Here is a 16,617-nt window from a genome sequence, read left to right on the forward strand (position 1 = left end):
ATTGTACAATCAGATTGTAATGTGTATGATCAGGTTTAGATATATTTTTAAATGGTCTAACAGGTAAATGCAGAACATAGGTGAATGGTACTTTCTTTCTATTCTCCACAGAAAAGAAGTAAGGGAGGAGATGGAATGAGGGGAAAATAAGTCTACCACCCTAGAAATGTACTGAGTATTATGTCTCCCAGCTGGTCTAGTAACATGTTGGAAGCCCCAGGCCTACATACTGTTGAAGGACATACAGGCTAGACGTTAGCTGGTGGCATGAGCACAGCCATTCAACCATAAGGATCGTATCATGAATACCTGATATTTTGGGCTAGTGAATTTATGGGGGCTGTAATGTAAACATAAGTTAAAGTAAAAGGAGTTTAGACATTTCGGAATGAAATTAAATAACCTCATTGTAAAAAAAGGATCTTTTGCTTCAATACTAACCTTCAATTTAAAGCTGTCCCCAAGCACTAAATCTTTTCTTCCACTAGATGTCACCAGACTTCTATGTAGAATGACAACCAGCATCATTCATCCTCCTCTAAAGGCTGTCATGAACCTACGTCCCACCCACACATCATCACGTTAACATGGGGGCAGATTAAAACTGCACCAAGCAGTGCTTGGGTCATGAGTGGTCACTGAAACAAAAGTTAAGCATAAAAAAGCAAAGTATTTATTGCAGACAGAGCTTTGCAGGCAAAAATGGTGGATCAGATTTTGGCAATGAATTTTAATTTTTTATCTAACTATACTGAGAATGAAGATAATGAAAATGATGATGATTATGTTATCTGCAACATAAAGGGTAAAAAAGAGTAGCTTGACTAATAATAATAACAAATATCACCATTCTAAACATTCAGATTATTTTGTGTAATCTGTTTTTCTTGTGGCTTTTTAAAGATATCTTCATTAAGTTTTGGTAATTCTTTTGAAACTTGAAACCCCAGTCAAATATTGTTTTAACCCTGTGGCTTGACTTTTCTCCTCTGAATGGCCCAAAAATTTCCATATAAATAACTGGCTATTGTCCAGTGTTTTTTCAGAAACAAAATGAGACATTAGGAAGAGATACAGATATTCCAGACATAGTGCAGGCTAACTTATTAAATGCTAGAAGCACAGATAAATATCTAAGATTTTCCATGAGGGTTTTTTGCGTTCCTACTCTATTCCCTGTAGAAATGTATATTATTTAAAACTTAACTGTAGTAACAGAAATAGATATGCAGGCAGATAGACGTTGTACTAACAAACTCAGTTTTCATAGTTTTACCTCAACTTTTCTGTTATAGATAGGGACCAGCCACATGAAAAGGCAGGCTCTCTCTCCACACTGTGTTTTTTTTTTTTGCATAGGTACATTTACCCCATGGCAGTGCCCAAGCTGTGAATTACAAGAAATCTGCATTACAAATAGCCAGCATTAAATAACAAGATTCACTCTCCGTAAACATCAATAAGATTCCCTGTAAAGTTTGTGAACTTCAAACTTTGGGTAAAGTTTTGAAACAATTCATAACCCAAATCCATGCAGATATACTGTATATAAAAGTTTTGCAGTTTGTCTAAATATGACAGTACAGACGAGTAGCATCAGAAAATACCAAGAACTCCTATGCCTAGTACACATGACCGGGATTCCCAATGGGAAATGATCCGTCGGAAATCCCGGGGAGAAAACCGAGAACCTGCTCTCTCCTTTTCCCCCGTACAGACGATCGTTTTTTCCATCCGGAAAGCTCAGATGACAGCTTTTCCTCGGGAATCCCAACCATGTTTATGCTCCATCTGAGATTTTCCCCACAGGAAAACTGCCAAAAATGGTCGGATTCTGCTACACGTAGCCGGGTTTTCTGATGGAAAAAAGTCAGTCGGTAATCCCGGCGGGAAAAAAGAGAGCTGGTTCTCTTTTTTTTGTCCGTTGGGTTTGGCAGTTTTCCTGTCAGAAAAACTGCAAGGGAGCATACACACGGCCGGGATTCCCAGTCAAAAGCTCTCCTCGCCGTTTTCCCGTCGGAAAACCCGGTCCTGTGTACGGGGCATTATAAATTCCAGACATTTACCCAGACACATCTCCTCTGCAATGCGAGTCTGGGTGAGCCAACTTGTGATGAAGGGTGTGGTTGTTACTCTGTTATACCACCATAGGGCACTGTATTGTGAGGGCTTGTAGGTAGGTCTAGCATGGTGCGGAGGTCGAAAAACTCCCAGTTGCAGAAAACGGAACTGTAGTGAAAAAGTTAGGCAATGCAAAACAAGCCCCATGTGAAGGCACTCAACCCTGAACACTCATAGGTTATAACAATGATGAGTAGTAGCAGAGGGTAACAGGTTTGCTGACAGCCTCTGTCTTGAGGAGTGAACTGTAGCCTGGCCAGCCTGTACCCAAGTGGGGAGGTATCCAGGAAGGCTGGTGTGTCCCTGAATTTTCCCTACTCATCTGAAAACTCTCCCTGATGCCAAGCACTGTCCCTGTCAGATAGGTGACCTCTCCCTACTCTAGTCACACGCTGAATGTGTGCCAAACATGTGAGCCAGCTGACTCTGCCTGACCCAAGATGGCAGTCAAAGTTATGTTAAGATAATTACTAAGCACTAACATCTGCGCAAACAAGTGTCTACCTCTTTGTCCCCTGCTCCATCTGTCAACCACTTGTCATATGAAGCTTCAATGAAAGGATTTTTGGAAGTGCAGCCGTGCAGAATAATTTCCTTATGATACGTGGGGTGCCAGCCTCCAAACGAATGTTGGCTCTCTGACTGATGAAACCATAGAGGACCAAGTTCCTCTCAACTTTCTCCTTCACCTGCATTGCCGCTGTGGATGAGCACCACCTGCAGTGGAGAAGATAGACTGCACCTGCCTACAAGTTTCATTTTCAATGAAAGCTTATCCTAAAGCATTTCCAAACAAATAAAAATCGATCACAAATCCTAACATGCCTGGGTATAGGACTACAAATACAGTATATTAAAAGGTACAAGACCTCAATTGGGCTTTAAATATAAATTATATATTGCTGAGATCTCCTTCTAAAAAAAATGCTAGCTGCCTAGCTGCTTTGCTGATCCGATGGATACAATGCTTTCTGAGTCACTGAACCAAAACAAATAAGCGGAGCGGGAGTCCTAGCTTTACTTGCTGCATACTGGTTTTGGGCCATTAAAAATATTGAAGCCTGAGATGGCCAGGAAGGCAACAAGTATGACCCCCTCCCAGCTGATAAAGAATTCAGTGCTAATTTTGACCAGAGGATAAGGTAAAAGAGTATTACCTTCCTTAATCCAGGGTTTTACAACAGCTGACTCTGTTTTCTTTCTCTCCAGTGCTGGAATGTGAGCGTGCACAACTACATAATCAAGTACAAAACAGAACCTGCAGTGGCTGCGGGTCCAGCATTGTATGTGATGATGCCAGTGAGAAGGACGGTGACAAGATTGGCTGGAGATCAGCAAGAAGTGCTGCCTCAGGGGATCGGTCATCATGAATGTAACAGGTAGGGAGAAAGATTGGGGGACTCTAGTTAAGGTAAGCAATATTCTGTCTAATCTTATCCCCTAGAAAAAAAACATTACCAACTTCCCACTCAGCCAATAGCAAATTGACGGCCGGAAGGGGCTTTCCTTTTTTGCAGTGGACGTCACATCATGTCCTCTCATATGACGCGACGCAGCAGCAGGATCTGTCATTGGCTGTGTCCACCAGACGCAGGTGATGACTGATTGCTATATCGGCCTGCTGCCAGTGTCATGTGATCACTGTGATCAATCACAGCAGGGCACATGACAATTGTAAACAATGGATTGCTTCCTTTCATGCCATAAATTGTATACAATTGTGTTGCTAGCTGTGATTCATCACAGTGATCACATGGTACAGACAGGGCCAATCACAGCCCATCTGTACCATGTATTTAGCTTTGGCCAATCACAGCTAGTCACAACAAAGGACACTGAATGAATCAGCTTCATTCAGTAAAAATGGTTGTTTATACCAATGAAATTCAAAATCATGTTGTGTAAAACAAAAAGCAAATCCTGATCACTTCCCAAGAGTAGTACAATGTATACTATGGTAACACTGTATTGCTCTGGTCACAGTGTGTTAAAAAAATCATAGATAGGAGAAAAAAGGAATAAAACAGAAAAAAAAGAAGAAAATATTTTAAAAAAAATGTTTTACATACAGTCACCAGCCAGTGTCCTTGATCACCGCTAAACAAGTTATATGATAATACTGTACTGCGCTGGTGACACTATGTAAAAAAAAAAGAAAACATTGAATTTTTTTTTTCATTTTTTAAAAGATTGTGGCAAAAAATTACAACTTCAAAAAACCTGTCATGCCATGCCTCTTACTAAATACCTTGGACTGTCTACTTTCCAAAAAAGGGTCATTTGGGGGTATTTGTACTGTTCTGGCATTTTCAGCCTCAAGAAATGTGATAGGCTACTATTCCTACAGAATAAATAATATACACTGATTTGCGTTATTTTCACCAGGGAAATGTAGCAAAGTTTTAGACACATGCAATTTATTTTGTTCCAAATTCATTTTTCGACAAAATTCAACAAATTTCTAAAATTATGAAATATTCCAATTAACGAAAACCAATTTAACATTTTTTTCTGAAAATTCGTAAATTCAAAAATTTGTAAATTCAAAAACTCAAAAATTCAAATATTAGAATGAAAATCTGAAAGTTTGAAAGAACGAAAATCCGAAAATAAGAACGAAATTCCAAAAATGCAAAGATTCTAAAATCCAAAATAATAACTAACTAACTAACTAACTAACTAACTAACTAACTAACTAACTAACTAACAATATTAATAACTATTACTAACTTTTTAAATTATAGGTATTGGAATATTCTTTCAAATTTGGGTGTTAGTGAACATAACGAATACAAATTTATCCGATCTAGGAATTATCCAAAATAATGAATGCCACATCTAAAGGAAAGGAACGTAACTTATTAATAATAATAAATAATAATAATAATAATAAAAACAAATATTATTATTATTTATTATTCATTTGTTATGTTCTATTCATTTAGATGCGGCATTCGTTATTTCAGATAATTCATAACTTTGGATAAATTCGTATTTGTTACAAAATTCCAACACCTATAATTTAATAGTTAGTTATTATTAGTTAGTTATTATTTTGGATTTTCAAAGTTTCAAATTTTTTTATTTCTGAATTTCAGAATTTACAAATTTGCAAATTTACAAATAGCGCATCTAAACGAATGGAACATAACGATAATTTTTTTTTTCCAAAATTACAAATTTACTCAAAATAACAAATTTCAATTATAAAGAATGACCCGAAAAATAAAAAAAATAATAATGAATGAAAAGAAAATGAAAACAAACTCATTTATTGGCAGTGCACATGTCTACTACATTTATGAAGAGAGGTTATTTATTTGCAAAATCTTTTAACAGAAATTAAGAAAATCCTTTTTTTTTTCTATTTTTTTAATTCTTTTTTTGTTTATTTAGCAAAAAATAAAAAACTCAGTGGTGATTAAATACCACCAAAAGAAAGCTTGTGTGAAAAAAAAATTATAAAAAATTATTATGGATGCAGCGTTGCATGACCACACAATTGTCATTTAAAATGGGACAGCGGTGAAAGCTGAAAATTGGCCTGGGCAGGAAGGGGGAAGTGCCTTGTATTGAAGTGGCTAAATCCTTTATCAGTTATGAGCAGGTGGTGGGGAGGTGGACATTTTAATAATTTGATGCAGGGCTAGCTAATGCTCACACAATAGAAGTATGGGAATACAAAATATGTAGTGAGATGTTAGAAGGGAGGGGCTGAGTGTCACTTTGGGGGTTGGGGGTGGTTTTGGGGGGAGTTAGAGGACTATGCAGCAGACTAGGTGGCCCTGAAGCGGATTCTGGAGGAAGCTAGGGGTCATCTTTGGGGAATGGGGTCTTCCCAGGGGGCTGGGGGCTTTGCAGGGAAAACTGAAGGGCCCTGTTGGGGCTGAGGGATGCTGTCAGAGACACTATGGTTGGGCTGGATGCCCTGTAGCAAGCTACAGGGCCTTGCAGGGTGCTGGGTGGCACTGTGGGAGGTTGAAGGGCACTGTGGGCGCCGAGGGCTCTCAGTAAGTCTGAAAGTCACACAGAATGAGCGGCACTGCAAACCCCTATGGGAGGGGATCTGCAGCTGGGTGGAGGCCTGGAAGGAGGAAGGGCGCAGCCTGGCAGAAGATGACAAATGGGTGGTTGAGAACCACTGATTTAGTTAATCTCTAGGGTTGTTTTTAAATAGTATATTGTGCAAATGTATATGTTGCTGGACATAAAAACGGTGAGGTGTATGCATTAAATATATAGTATTTGTTCTAATTATCTTTAACCTTTCAACTGACCACCCACAAAATGATGTGAACTGGAACCTTAGGGCCATGGGCTCATTACTGGATGCTCTCAATACCAATGCTGTTGTTACTGAGATTTAGTTTTGCTGTTAGATTTTTTGTACTCTTTCAATTCCTGGTAAAATATGAATACTTTATATTCCATCAATTTATAGTCAATAATAACCTTTATGAAGCATACATAACAGACACAACAAGAGATTTTTAATACAGGGAGCAGCTGCAGATCAAATGTTTTTTTCTTTCATTCCTATTGTAAGGATAATAGCAGTCGGACTTGTGTTTTGAATGAAAGAAAAGAAAAAGGAAAAAATAATCATTTGACATAGGCGCATTCTCTCTCTCTCTAATCTAACTACATGAGGTCTTTTGTAATGATAAAGTGTGATTTTTCCATTTCCAAAACGTGGCCTTGGTAAAAAAGCAGAAATGTGTTTTTCTAATTCTGAAAAAAAGGCAGGCTGAGGTCTTTTCCCTAAAGGCAGGATGTAGTGGAGGTAATAATTGTCAGGTCTGAGCGAAAGAAAAAAAAAAATCCTTGTGGCTTTTTAATATGACTATGAATAGTGTGACTCTTGAGCTAGATGAGATAAAGGCTGGAACAAAAAAGAATCTTGAATTACACCAGCAGAAGCCTAATAGCAGCAATTACCAGAGCCTAGTATTCTAGAGTTCCACACCCATCATTGCCGGGAGGTAAAAGATGTTAGGCAGAGAGTGAAAGCCTTGTCTGAAAAAAGCAAACATGAGGGTATTCACTTGCAAAAAACCTACATGAGCCATCCGCATCCTTCTTTGTGGCCTTTCAAATACAGCTCTGGAGTTGTCTTGGTGACAACAGCACAGAAAAAAGGTCAATGTGCCCCATAAATTATATGGGGTACATTACTGATTTGCCTTGTTAGGGAACTGTGCAAATTGCATTAGTGGCTGTCCATCTCTACCAATTATGAGACATACATATGTATGACTGCTAATATTTTGCATCTTTTGATATAGGCATGTATAGATTTTTGTTAATTAACTGATGTATTCTAAAGCAATAACAATAGTTTGCAAAAAAAAAGAAAAAAAGAATTAGGCTGATGTGAGTATTAAATGGAATTTTTTGCAGGTTTCAGAATCTGATCTAATCATGGAAAAGGCTGGGGGTTAAGTCAGGATAATATAGCTGTGAGGCCCACTTCTCATGGATGGTTGTGTCAAATAACCTTATTATAACCTTATTATAAGATATTACGGTATTTGACCAGTTGAACATTTATCTTTATTTATTAAAAAGCATGTTGATGTCTATAGATACAGTATGAGATTGGGGGTCATCAGATTTAACTAACTGACATTTGTTCTTTATTGCCTAAACATAAAATAGCAGACGACCACATTTAAAACTGAACTCCAGGCAAACAGCTAAATACACAGATAAAATACACATAAGGGAGCTGTTTTACCTACCCAATGATTTGTAGACATGTACAATTTGTCTTTATCCAAATACAATTTCATTGAAATCCGTTAATATTTCTCTGTTTATTAGTTTTCTAACGAATTCCCACTTTTCAGAATGATTAGAATTTGTATCGGTCGAAAAACAATCCACCCATTCAAATTCTGTGTGAAGAAAAAGCTGGCTGTTAAGCAGCGGGCCGGGAATTCGGCCGCCCGCATCCCTAACAACTGTGAGTCATCATTTGTCAGCTGGCCTCCCCATTGAAATGTAAAGATAAAGAATGGCGGCAATTGCCGGGCAATATAATAATAATAAAATAAAAATGGCGTGGGGTCCTCCCTAAATTTCATACCAGACTCTTATCTGAGCATGCAGCCTGGCAGGTCAGAAAAGGGGGAACGAACTAGCCGGCTAGTCACCCAGTGGCACCGCCCCTTTCTTACATCACATGATGTTACGCAACATCAGAAGGGGGTGGTGCCACTAGGTTATGTAGTCGGGTGGCCCCGCCTCTTGCCTATATAAGAACTATCAAAGCAAAGAGCAGGCAGGCGAAGCAAAGTGTTTTTTGCATTTTTTTTTCAATTTTTTGGATCCGGTGGGCGTCATGATTAACGATGGATGTACATCGAGAGACACTATTTTATTTTTTATTTTTAATATTTATTCAGGTTTTTTTTTTCCAAAGTGTACAATATGTTAGTAACACTACATCAGGTCATTAATACATACAAATCAAATACATTAATAATACGTTTGCATAATGTAACTGAAAAAAGTAACACTGTTTACATCTTGTTGCTAAGTACCATCTAATTTGTCACATAACCTTGCTGCAAACTTACAGCGTAAACTGTGGTTCAGTTTTTTAGAAAGAAAAGGAAAATAAAAAACAACAAGAGGTTTATGGTAAGAGCCACAAAGGATCATAAGTGGGTGAAACAAAACAAAAAGAACAATGTTACTCTGGTATATAGTAAGTATTTCCATTGAGGTCTTACGGTCATTTGGATGCAAATCCTTAAGGCCTATCATAAAACAGTACATCAGTTATCTTTAAGCCATAAAGCCCAAGTTTTCTGAAATTTTTTAAGTAGGCCACGAATTTGGGAAAAAGTTTTTGCAAAAGCTATGTTGGTATTTAGTATTTCTATCATTATAGAGATTAGGGTTGTCCCGATACCGATACTAGTTTCGGTATCGGGACCGATACTGAGTATTTGCGCTAGTACTTGTACTCGTGCAAATACTCCCGATGCCAGATAGAATATTTTTTTTCCCCGAGTGCGAGTGGAGAGGGGGTGGAGAGGGGGTGGAGTGCGGGTGGAGAGGGGGCGGAGAGGGGGCGGAGAGCGGAGCAGAGCAGTCCTCGTATGGGGGAGAGGAGAGCTGCTGCCGCTGCCGCCTTAGACAAAGCAAAGTCAACCCCCCCTCCCCCCGCCGCTGCCGACATCTAGTTACTATGCGCTGGGGGAACACAAAAGCTGTCATTTGCATTTGAATAGCTGTGTGTTTCCCCGCCGTGCCGTCATGTATAGCCCCTCCCCCTTGCCCAGGCACTTTGATACGACGGGTGACCTGTCTATCAAAGTTTCTGGGCAAGGGTGAGGGGCTATACATGACGGCACGGCAGGGAAACACACAGCTATTCAAATGCAAATGACAGCTGTTGTGTTCCCCCAACGCATAGTAACTAGATGTCGGCAGCGGCGGGGGGAGGGGGGGTTGACTTGGCTTTGTCTTAGGGGACACAAGGCTGCATTAGGGACATGGCTGAATTTAGGGACACAAGGCTGCATTAGGGACATGGCTGAATTTAGGGACACAAGGCTGCATTAGGGACATGGCTGAATTTAGGGACACAAGGCTGCATTAGGGACATGGCTGAATTTAGGGACACATGGCTGCATTAGGGACATGGCTGAATTTAGGGACACAAGGCTGCATTAGGGACAAGGCTGAATTTAGGGACACAAGGCTGCATTAGGGACAAGGCTGAATTTAGGGACACAAGGCTGCATTAGGGACAAGGCTGCATTAGGGACATGGCTGCATTAGGGACATGGCTGAATTTAGGGACATGGCTGAATTAAGGGACATGGCTGAATTTAGGGACATGGCTGAATTTAGGGACATGGCTGAATTAACCACTTGCCCACCGGGTTAATTCTGGCACTTCTCTCCTTCATGTAAACATCACAATTTGTTTGCTAGAAAATTAATCAGAACCCCCAAACATTATATATTTTTTTTAAGCAGACACCCTAGGGAATAAAATGGCGGTCATTGCAACTTTTTTTCTCGCACGGTATTTGCGCAATAATTTTTCAAACGCCTTTTTTGGGAAAAAAAACGGTTTCATGAATTAAAAAATAACAAAACAGTAAAGTTAGCCCAATTATTTTATATAATGTGAAAGATTATGTTACGCCGAGTAAATAGATACCTAACATGTCACGCTTTAAAATTGCGCACATTCATGGTACTTTGGTACTTAGAAATCTCCATAGGTGACGCTTTAAAAATTTTTACAGGTTACTATTTTCGAGTTTCAGAGTAGGTCTAGTGCTATAATTGTTGCACACGCTCTAACGCACGCAACGATACCTCACATGTGGGGTTTGAACGGTGTTTACATATGTGGGCGGGACCTGCATGCGTGTTCACTTCCTATCGAGGACAGGGGCGTTTTGGAAAAAAAAAATATATATTTTTATTTTACTTAATTCTTTTTATTTTTACACTTTAAAAAAATGTAAACATCCCTTGTAATAGGAATCAGTGTGACAGGTCCTCTTTATGGAGAGATATGGGGTCAATAAGACCCCACATCTCTCCTCCAGGCTTACAAGCATGAAATCGGTGAAAAAAGAATCACCGATCACATGCCGACAGCCGCGATTGCGGCTTTGTTTACTTCCAGGTACCGGGCGTGACGTCATAACATCGCGCCCGGTCCTCCGACGGTAATAGAGATGACTGTGACCGTCTGGTCACCAGTCATCTCTATGGTTCTGCAGTGGACGCCGACCGATTCGCTCTCCGGGCCCCCGATGGCACGGGAGAGCCCGGAGAAGCACCGGATGGCGGCGGGAGGAGGGGGGCGTCCCCTCCCGCTGCCTATAAGAATGATCAAGCGGTGGAATCGCCGCTTTGATCATTCTTATGGTGCAGAGAATCGGCGGCTGAAGACAGGGATATCTGAATGATGACTGTAGCTGCAGGCACCATTGAGATATCACCGCTCAAAGTGGAGGACGTCCCAGGGACATCCTTGGTGGGAAAGAGGTTAAGGGACATGGCTGAATTTAGGGACATGGCTGAATTTATGGGACATGGCTGAATTAAGGGACATGGCTGAATTTAGGGACATGGCTGAATTAAGGGACATGGCTGAATTAAGGGACATGGCTGAATTTAGGGACATGGCTGAATTAAGGGACATGGCTGAATTTAGGGACATGGCTGAATTAAAGCGGGAGTTCACCCATTTAAAAAAAAAAAAAAATCTCCCCTTAGCTTCCTGCTCGTTCGGTCTAGGGGAATCGGCTATTTATATTAAAATAGGTGCAGTACTTACCCGTTTTCGAGCTGTATCTTCTTCCGTCGCTTCCGGGTATGGGTCTTCGGGAGCGGGCGTTCCTTCTTGATTGACATTCTTCCGAGAGGCTTCCGACGGTCGCATCCATCGCATCACTCGTAGCCGAAAGAAGCCGAACGTCGGTGCGGCTCTATACTGCGCCTGCGCACCGACGTTCGGCTTCTTTCGGAAAATCGTGACGCGATGGATGCGACCGTCGGAAGCCTCTCGGAAACCTGTCAATCAAGAAGGACCGCCCATTCCCGAAGCCCATACCCGGAAGCGACGGAGAGGATGCGTCTCGTAAACGGGTAAGTACTGCACCTATTTTAAAATAAATTGCTGATTCCCCTAGTAATAACGAGCAGGAAGCGAAGGGGGAAAAGTGCCCTCTAAGGGTGAACCCCCGCTTTAAGGGACAAGGCTGCATTTGGGGACACAAGGCTGCATTTGGGGACACGTGGCTGCATTTAAAAAAAGTATTGATATTCGGTATCGGCGAGTACACGAAAAAAAGTATCGGTACTTCTACTCGGTCCTAAAAAAGTGGTATCGGGACAACCCTAGTAGAGATTAAAGGAGCCATATTTTGTTTCCATAACCTGGCAAGGCTTAGTCTTGCGGCAATTAGGATGTGTATCAAGATGGGTCTGGAGTAGGTAGGCCATACATTTGTTCCTAGTCCCAAAAGTGCTAGGGCTGGGTTGGGGGATTGAGTTATTCCAGTGAATGATGTGATAAGCGAAAAGACGTTTGACCAAAATAGGACAATCTGGGGACATTCCCACCAGATGTGAAATAGAGATTCTGTTTGGTTGCATTTCCTCCAGCAGTTTGGGGATTTTTGGGAGGCAGAGCATTTTGAGAATTGTTGTGGGGCAAGGCACCATCTATGTACCAGTTTCTGAGCAGACTCCCAGTGGTTTTTTGCATCTGGTCGATTGAGCTACATCTTTCCACTGCTGGATGGAGTATTGTTTTCCCAGTTCTTGTTCTTATTTTTTATTTTTTTAACTTGTCAAAAACCGTTTCCTGTAGTTTTTACTTTTTGACACTTTTTTGGTGAATGGGTAGGGGTACGATGTAGGGGGGCGGGATCTGGGGGCCTCTTGTAAAAGAGGGCTTCCAGATTCCAATAAGCCCCCACCCACAGACCCAGAAATTCACAGCCCAGGGTTGTAAGGAAGAGGCCTTTATCCCCATCAGCACCCACCCTCCCTTGTTGAGGGGATGTTTATGGTTCAGGAGGGGGGAGCGCTCGCTCACCCCCCCCCCTTTCCTGAACTGCCAGGCTGCATGCTCAGATAAGGGTCTGGTATGGATTTTTGGAGGGACCCCTCTGCATTTTTATTTTCAATTTTGGTGTGGGGTTCCCCTTAAAATCCATATCAGACCCGAAGGGCCTGATATGGACTGGGGGCGGACCCTACCTATTTATTTTTTTTACATTTTTCTATTGCCAGGCAATTGCTGGCATTCTTTATCTTTACATTCATCTCTCAATGGGGAAGCCAGCTGACAGATGATGACTCATGGTTGTTAAGGGTTCCCAGCCGCTCACATTCAAATCGGTTAATCGTTTTTCAAACAATTCAAATTCTAATCGTTTTGAAAAATTGGAATTCATTAGAAAATGTATAAATTAAACTAATTTTAATGAAAACTAAACTTAAATTTTATGAAAACTAAACAAATTCCGAAACCAAACAAAACTAAATTAGTAACATAACAAATCTATCCGAAACAAAACAACGTTTTCCATTCTGCACATGTCTAATGATTTGTATTTTTATCCTTCCACCTGAGAATTACACAGGTCCTGCCACACAGCGCAGTCCTATTTTGCAGGGCGGGAGACCTGATTTTAGTCTGCCACAGTTGCATAGAACCTACAGGTCTTGTCCATCCATCATCCTGTGACAGGACAGTGAAAGGTGAAACAGAAGACTTACTCTTTTCACTCTTTTCTTTTCTCCTATGAGCATACACCTTAATATTACATAATAATTTTGGCACAAATGACTGGCTCCTATGGATGCTTTTTCCTCTCCCAGTCTGAGCTCTTCTGTACAGGAGATTGCAAGAGGCTGAAACAAAATCTAAGGATAGATTGCCTGGATTGCCATACACATCATGGAAGGAAGAATCTCCTGCTGCCAGCTGTTGTGTTCTGACAACTGCAGGTGACTCACAGTTGCTGCATTTGATTGCATGCAGCTGCTGTTCAACTGACAGTTTTTGATCTTGCTCTTTTAATTTTTAGATTGTATGATGTCAGGTTGGAGAGTGCTGACAGGGCCACCCATACCTCGAATTTCAATCAGTTGTTCAAATGTCTTTTTGTATGCCTAGCTTTAAACAGGTACTTTAAACAGGATTTCAACCAAAGCCAGGACATGGGTGTTGCTTACTGGTAATTTTTTGGCCAGGCTTCCAGAGGAGCCCCAATGGTTTACAGGTATGGCAATAAGATTAATAAACATTTTACAAAGCTGTTGTTACACACCTGTATGCTGAGCCTGAGATGATGAGGGTAGTCTCATGCACAGTTTACATCCGAGCACACTTGGAAATTGATACAAGGTCTGAAGGGGTGATGTAAAAGCACAAGTGTCAAGGTGCTGACATTTTGGGCTTGAACTTGAGATATGTTACTACACAGTGGATGTACCAAGTTCAGTTAAAAATGGAGTTGGGTCTCAGGCTTGACCTAATAACAGCCAAATAGAAAGGCACCAAATCATAGGCAGAACTAGAAAAGTCAGCAAGGTGCAGAAGCATGGTCAGTAGTGTAAGCCGAGGTCACCAAAGGACACAGACAGTGAATATAAAGGGTAATTGAAAAACAGGTCAGGTGGAAGCTAGGTCAATTGCTGGATCACAGTAGGAACACAGAATCAAGACTGAAGACTATTATGCAAAACACAAAAGAGAGCAGTGCCATCTAAGTGCAGCAATGTTAAAACATTTTTAATATAGGACAGACAATTTGGAACTCACAAGATCGTAGAGAACACAGTGCATTTAGGAAGGTATACGAGGTATAAGAGGTTCATCCACTCCTGGGGGAAGGCAGTAGGCTCTCAGGTGGAGAGGCAGCTGATGTTCCCGGCTGCGCTGGTGGCTCCCAACACTTCCTGGTTCTCATAATCGGCTCAGGGGTGACTGGACACATCACTTCTGGATGGAGAGGCAGTGGGGAGGAGAATGCGTTTGGAGCATGTGTGCTCCTTCATCAGCTTGTTATGAGCCGGCAGCCATCCACAGTCAGCCTATCTGTGACCACCAACATCTTGTGCTGAATTTGAACTTTTCATACATGCACTCCCTGCTATAGAGAGCTGTTTAATTGCCCATTCTCTCTATTGCGCTGACAGAGCACACTTGAGCATATGTATATAAAGACCATTAAGCAAGGAGCTTGTGCAGATTTCAGTTTTAAATAGCCCGTATGGCGGCAGTAGACATGGGTGCATGTCTGCACATGTATGTGCTTGTAAATGTCAGCCTGATGGTTGGCACAATGTTCCTAACAGCTGCATGGTTTTAATATATATTTCAACCCCTTGACTGCATAGGTTTTTGTCTGGAAAAGGTGAACATAGCCTTTTAGTAATCACAACTCTATTGTCAAATCAACAGGCTCATGGTGGAAATTAAATATTGTTCTTATCCATAACAGGTATAAAAGTTCAAGAGCTGAAGTGGTTAGAAACCCTTTACATTCCACAACACCTGCAGACATCTTTTCCTCCACAACTTCCAAAATTAGTAGTGCCACTCCAGCTAAGCTAAGTATTATACCCAAGTTTTTCTAGCCAGATAGGCCAAAGTGCCTACCCAAAGCCACAGCCTGAAGCAAACTAGTTGAATTAGCATTTTCTAAATCCAAGTTGGGTATACAAAAATGTATCATGCATTATTTGACCAAAATTAACAATCTGACCTCAAATTACACTAGTAAGATTGAAGAAGCAGAACGGTTATTTTGCTTGTGCTCAAACAGCCCTATGTTTTCTCTGGATTCAACCCATCAGCACTTTTTTGTTGTCCCAACTAGGGAAATTGATCTCTCCATTTGTCTTGCTGATCATTTTCACCCATGCAAAAAGTTGTTGGAACGTAAACAATTTATAATTTCACCAGACTAAGAAATGAGGGTTAAACCCTGTACACACGATCGAATATCTGATGGAATCTAATCCGATGGATTTTTTCATCGGATATCCGATGAAGCTGAATTTCATCAGTCTTGCCTACACACCATCGGTCAAAAATCCGACTGTGTCCAACGCGGTGACGTAAAACACTACGGCGTGCTGAGAAAAATGAAGTTCAATGCTTCCGAGCATGCGTCGACTTGATTCTGAGCATGTGTGAATTTTTGACCGCTGGACTTTCACAAAGATGATCATTTTTTTCTATCGTTTTTTTTTATCCATAGGAAAATTTTAAAACATTTTCTATTTTTTTTTTCACCGATGGAAAACAATTTGATGGGGCCCACACATGATCGGTTTGTCCGATGAAAACGGTCCATTGGTCTGTTTTCATCAGACAAACCGATCGTGTGTACAGGGCTTAAGTCTTCCAATGTGGACACTTGTTCCAGTGACAACTCTATAAGAGGGGAATTCCCTTCACTTTTGGGAGGTTTCCACTGATTTCCTGTTGCTTCTCTTGTAGAGGGAACAAAGGAAAATCTCCTCAAATTGACACAGATAAAAAATTACCTAACATGCTGTTACCTACCTGGTGGGGAGCCTGATAGGCTGAAGAAGGTCTCTCTTACGCAGGAGTGAAGAGTGGCATTAGTGCCTGTTGGTCTTGCTAGCAGTGAAGCAGATAGGATGTCAAGGCCAGGCAGCAGGATGCTGGCAGTGAATCACACCGGAGTAGGCGAGCTGGGTCGTAGCAGGTCAGCAGTAGGCAGGACAGGCTGGCACGGGCAGCAGCAGACTGTCAAGGTACAGGCTGGTAAAAGATAGATGCGTGTAGAAGAGGATCAACAGACAATTGGATAGCAGTTGGATCAGGTAAGCCGGGTCAGATACTGGTAGTCGGATCAAGTGCAGGGGCCACAGACAGAAGTGTAGTCAGTGTACAGGCCAGAGTGAGTAACATAACAGCAGTGTAGAAGCAAAGGGAGCAGGCCAAAGTATAGGTCAGAAGACAAGCTG

The sequence above is a fragment of the Rana temporaria genome, chromosome 4 (genome assembly GCF_905171775.1).
Source record: "Rana temporaria chromosome 4, aRanTem1.1, whole genome shotgun sequence".
Lineage (NCBI taxonomy): Eukaryota > Metazoa > Chordata > Amphibia > Anura > Ranidae > Rana > Rana temporaria.